Raw genomic sequence first — 6,418 nt, 5'->3', positions numbered from 1 at the left:
CGTAGAAAACATTATCGCTACGGCAGCGTCACACGCACATACCTGGTCAGCGATGTCGCTGTGACCGCCGAACAATCACTCCCTCAAGGGGGAGGTGCGTTCGGCGTCATAGCGACGTCACTAATCAGCTGGCCAATAGAAGCGGAGGGGCAGAGATGAGCGGGACGTAACATCCTGCCCACCTCCTTCCTTCCTCATTGCCGGTGGACGGAGGTAAGGAGATGTTCCTCGCTCGATGTGTGATGCCGCAGGAAAGAGGAACGACATCACTACGTAGGAGACAACGATTTTTGGTGTTTGGACGACCTCTCCAAAACCAACGATTTTTGTCTCTTTTGCGATCGTTTAAGGTCGCTCGTACGTGTTACACGCTGCGATGTCTCTAACGACACCGGATGTGCGTCACAAACACCGTGACCCTGACGATAAATCGTTAGCGATATCGCAGCGTGTAAAGCCCCCTGAACTGTCTACTAAGATATTTGGAGCTTGAAAAAACCCGACATTTGCAAAATGTTGTCTTTACTCAAGTTGGTGCCGTCAGTCTGGAGACAGGCGAGTTGAGAGTCAAATTTTACTCATATTCTTTTGGATATGCCTCTAAGGCTAGTTTCACGCATCCAGCATTTCGCCGGATTGCCGGATCCGGGACACTCCAGTACAGTGTAATACAGTACAATGGCATCGCGGCAAGCTCCGGTCACATGCTGTCATGTGATCAGAGCATGTGACCGGAGATTGCTGCAGTGCCATTGTACAGTATTAACACTGTACTGGGGTGTGCCAGATCCGGCAATCCGGCGAAATGCCGGATGTGTGAAACTAGCCTAAGAAAAAAAAACTTATTTTCCATGCCTGGTATCTCGCCCATCCTCTTAATTTTGGAGAACTTAAAACGCCCTTTTACTTGGCAACTTTTATGACCAGTATGTACTGTATCTTTCAAACAGTTGAAAAATAAGTATCATGTGCAGAGATCCCAATTTTTTAGGTCTCTTCAATTAAGATACACTCTCAATTCACAATTCCATTCACAAAATTTCATGGTGACCATATCTACCTTCCCACTGATAGGTATTCTTAAGTCACAAGATCTCATATCAGGCCTTTACTCATACACGCTATCAATAGGTATTGGTTCTACTTCATTGATGAAAGCTAAGTAGGAGTTGCTTCTTCCCTCTATTAGGGGGGAGTAGTGATGAAATATTCGGAGTGAGGATATTCGTACCGAATACCTAATACTATTCCAGTATTCATCACAAATAACAAAAGTCAATAGGGAACCAGAGCATTTTTCTTGAAGATTTCCCAGAACAATGCTCGGATTCCCGATCGATGTGCATTAGGTTCGCCATTCATGACGAATTCTGGAATAGTATTAGGTATTCGGATAACCCGAACCTGAATATTTAGTACTCGCTCATTACTAGTGGGAGGACTGGGAGGAGATCCAGGAATCCCCCCTCTATGTCTCAGTGAACAATACCATGACTCAATTCTACATTATTCACCAGCACTACCTAACCCCTTCAATATTGCACGTGTTGAGTAGATCAGGGTTCCCCAACTCCAGTCCTCAAGGCCCACCAACAGTGCATGTTTTCAGGATTTCCTTAGCATTGCACTGCTGTTGGAACCAGCACCTGGGCAGGTAGTTACATTAACACCTGCGCAATAGTAAGAAAATCCCAAAAACCTGCACTGTTGGTGGGCCTTGAGGACTGGAGTTGGGGACCTCTGTAGTAGATTACCTTCTTAGGAATGTTTGCGGTGTCACACCTTAAACGCTGATTTCTGACACTTGGATTGGGCTTGTCCAATTATTCTCTCCTTGTGGCAAAGTATAGTCCCCTTCCTATACTCCCTGATATCCATTCCCATTCTCCTAGATCCTAAAATAAGTTTATTTTCGCTACTGTAGGAGGAAATATGGTGTCTTCAGGCCAAAATCTTTTTTGGAGAAACCTTATTTCTTGCTAGGAAATTGATAGCGACAAGATGGATGGTAATTCTCCCCCAATGTTAAGGGCCGGGGTTGATTCCGTAAACACAATAATCACATTTGAGAAAACAGTATATTACACATGTGATAAGATATCATATTAGAGGATGTCCTCAGAAATTTGATAAGTTACGGGGCATATGGAACTCATCGGCGCAGACAGTCTCTCACAATTGAGGTAACATTTATACTACCAGTTATAGGTTACTTATAGTTTGGAGATGTAGGTGGGAATCTCACAGGAGGCAGCAAAATGTTTTACGTTTTTTGGTATTCTTAGATTTGAACAGTTTACATTGTAAGCTTTGATGATAGAAGAGTATCCTGTATATTGTATCTAAGCGTCTTCAACACAGTATGGTTTTTAATTAACTTACTAATATCAAACTATGTAATGATGATGCTATATGTACCTGAGCAGCTCCTTTATATAGACATTTTGAAGAACAAGATCGCCTTCTCTACTCCTCTCATCTCCTCTTCCCACAATCGGGTACAAGATTTCTCCCGTGCCTCCCCCATACTCTGGAACGCTCTACCTCAGCACATCAGACTTTCCCCTACCGTGGAAAGCTTCAAGAGGAACCTCAAGATCCACCTCTTCCAACAAGCCTACAACCTACAATAGCCCTCAGTCCAGTAGACCACTGCGCAACCAGCTCTGTCCTCACCTACTGTCCATCACCCATTCCCTGTAGACTGTGAGCCCTCGCGGGCAGGGTCCTCTCTCCTCTTGTAGACTGTGAGCCCTCGCGGGCAGGGTCCTCTCTCCTCCTGTATCCTCACCCATTCCCTGTAGACTGTGAGCCCTCGCAGGCAGGGTCCTCTCTCCTCCTGTAGACTGTGAGCCCTCGCGGGCAGGGTCCTCTCTCCTCCTGTAGACTGTGAGCCCTCGCGGGCAGGGTCCTCTCTCCTCCTGTAGACTGTGAGCCCTCGCGGGCAGGGGTCCTCTCTCCTCCTATAGCAGTCTGTTTTGTACTGTTAATGATTATTGTACGTATACCCTCTTTCACTTGTAAAGCGCCATGGAATAAATGGCGCTATAATAATAAATAATAATAATGCTGTACTTTTGTTTCTTATTTCTGAAGAAGTCTTTTTGAATACATGTATTATTTTTCTTGTGTAACAGATTTCAATTAAATGAATTTAAAAAAAACAAAAAAAAACAAAAAAGAATAAAAAATAAAAAAGAGGCTAAAAGAACACTAGTGAAAAAAATGCAATTATTCTTTATTCACCACCAAATGGTATAAAAACATCCTCACTGCACTCGTAGATTAATTCATTGAGGTGTGTAGTTTATAAAGAGGGGTCACTTGTGGGGGGCGGTTCTGCTGTTCTAGCACCTTAGGGGCTTTGTCAATGTAACATGTCACTTTCAAAGTATTCCAACTAAATCTGCACTCCAATATGGCGCTCCTTCACTCCTGAGGTTTGTGCTGTTCCTCAAAAGCAGGTTTTTGACCACATATGGGGTGTTGGCGAACTCAGGAAAAATTGTGTAACAAATTCTATGGTCCATTTTCTCTTATTACCCTTTTTGAAAATTAAAACTTTGTGGGCAAAGCAACATTTAGTGGAAACATGGTAATTTTTTATTGCCAAATGTTATACGATTCCGTGAATCACCTGTGTGTTAAAATTTCTCAGTATACCCCTAGATGAATTCTTTCATCTTTCAAAGGTGTAGTTTCCAGGATGGGTTCACTTCCTCAGGGTTTATACATGTCAGGAGATCTTCAAATGTGACATGGCGACAGCAATCTAATCCAGCCAAAACTGTGCTCTAAAATTCAAATAGTACTCCTTCCCTTTCTAGCTCTGCTGTGCTCCCAACCAGTAGTTTTCCACCAAACATAAGCTATGTACTCAGGAGTCAGGAGAAATTGCACAAATTGTATGGTCCATTTTTTTCCTATCAACCTTATAAAACTGCAAAAATTGGGGTTAAAGCAACTTTTTTGTGGTAAAGAGGTATTTTTTCATTTTCATGGGTAAACATTATAAAATTCTGCAAAGGACCTGGGTGTTAAAGATGCTCACCACACCTCTAGGTAAATTCCTTGAGGTGTTTCCAAAATGGGGTCACTTGTGGGGGATTTCTACTGTTTAGGCACATCACAGGCTCTGCAAACACAACAGGACGTCTATTCTAGCCAAATTTGCGCTCCAAAAACCAAATTTCCTTCACTTCTGAGCCCTGCTATTTGCCCAAACAGTAGTTTTCCCCCACATATGGGGTATCAGTGTACGCAGAAATATTTGCACAACAAATCATATGATCCATTTTCTCTCGTAAAATTAGGGCAAAAGCAATATTTTTGTGGGCTAAAGAAAAAAAAATATTTTTCCCTTCCACATTGCTTTAATTCCTGTGAATCATTTAAAGGGTTTATAAATGTCTTGATTGGGGTTTTGAGTTCCTTAAAATAATGTCACTATTGGGTGTTTTTGATCACATAGGAACCTCAAAATCACTTCAAATGTGAAGTGGTCCTCAAAAAAATGAGTTTTGCAAATTTTGTTGGAAAAATGAGAACTAGAAGGGTTAAAAGCTTATCAACAAACTTCCTGACAAAAAAAAATAAATTCAAAAATGTTAAGTAGACATGGAAAATGTAATTATTTATGATATTGTGTGATATAACTCTCTGGTTTTATGGCATAAACATCAAGTTTGAAAATCATGAAATGTTTGCCAAATTTCCAATGTTTTCACAAATAATCCCCAAAAATATGCTTTAGCAGTATGCTTTGGGTCATTGTCTTGTTATAAGGTGAACATCCATCCCAGTCTGAAATCACAAACAAACCGATTTTGCTCAAGAATATCCCTGTATTTCATGGCATTCATCTTCCCCTCAACTCAGATCATTTTCACTGTCCCTGCTGCCAAAAAACATCCCCACAGAATGATGCAGCCACCACCATGTTTCACTGTTGGGATGGTGTTCTTGGGGTGATGAGTGGTGTTGGTTTGGTGCCAGACATAGCATTTACCTTGGTGGCTAGAAAATTCAATTTTGGTTTCATGACAACAGTACCTTCATCCATACATTTGGGGAGCCTCGCACATGTCTTTTGGAAAACTCAAAATGAGCTTTTGAATTTTTTGTGTGTAAGTAAAGTCTTTTTCTTCTGGCCACTCTTGCATAAAGGCTAGCTCTTTGAAGTTTAATGTGGCCGTCTGGACAGATACGCCAGTCTCTGTGTGGGAACTGTGCAGCTCCTTTAGGGTTACCTTTGGTCACTGTACTATATTTCTGATTCATGCCCTCCTTGCTCGGGCTGAGTGTTTTGGTGGGCGGCCTTCTCTTGTTGAGCTTGCTGTGGTACCACGTTCTTTCTCTTTTGATGATAACGGATTTGATGTTGCTTCAGGATCATCAGAGATTGTAATATTTTTTTTAAACTCAACCCTGACTGGTTCTTCTCAACAACATCTCTGACTTGTTTGGAGATCTCCTTGGTCTTCATGGTGTTTGGATAGTGGTGCCTCCTGCTTAATGGTGTTGCAGTCTCTGTAGCCTTTCAGAAAGGGTTCGGTTTCACTTGCGTTTTCCACAGGGCGTGCAATCCGATAAAACATCGGATTACTCTTACTCTAGTGCAAACATATGGGGTAGTGTCCATCTGCAATTGATTTCTCAATTCTTCCATAGCGGCATGCGGAATGAATCGCAGCATGCTGCATTTGGCAGCGAGTCTCGTCTCACCCCCCCCCCATACAAGTCTATGGGAGCATCTAAAACATCGCACTACCCTCGTATGTAATCCGAGTGCAGTGCGATATACGCAGAGACAGGCAACGAAGGAGATGCGGAGAATGTGCTGCCTCTGTGACACACCACGGAGCTCAAGATAGGAGCTTACCTCCTACCTTATATACCCATCACCGGACCAGTGGTTTGTTGAAGTCGTGGCCTGACCCACTTCCGTGGCCCTGTGGTGCGCAGTAAAGGGGAGGCTAGTTAGCATTGTTCCTGGAGAGTACGTCACCGGTTGCAGTGGTGACTGGGGTCCCGGCCTCCTCCGCTGCGGACCCTTCCTCTGACCTTTCCCCCTCCAGGAGTGGAATGGATGATGTCGACTACGCCACCTGTGGTGTGCGACCAGGGATAAGGCCGCCGTTGCATGGTACCTCGCCGGGGGTGATGTTGGGGTGCAGCCGGGATGATATCGCTCCCCACAGGTGGAGCGCCCCCCGGGAGGGAGAACGGAGAACTGGGAATCGCCAGATCAGAAGGTGATGACAAACAGAGTCAGAGTCACTGGGTTGCGGGTTTCAGATCTTATTTACTCACAGTTCTTTCATATTCACTGCAATGACTCCATTCGTTCCCAAGCAGGGCAGAGGTCAAGTCTGGTAAGGCAGCCTGTGGACTTTCTCTTCCTGTGCTGTCGTGTGGT

Source organism: Anomaloglossus baeobatrachus, chromosome 12 (assembly GCF_048569485.1).
Source record: "Anomaloglossus baeobatrachus isolate aAnoBae1 chromosome 12, aAnoBae1.hap1, whole genome shotgun sequence".
In the NCBI taxonomy this organism is placed as follows: Eukaryota; Metazoa; Chordata; class Amphibia; order Anura; family Aromobatidae; genus Anomaloglossus; species Anomaloglossus baeobatrachus.
This window is presented reverse-complemented; position numbering follows the sequence as displayed.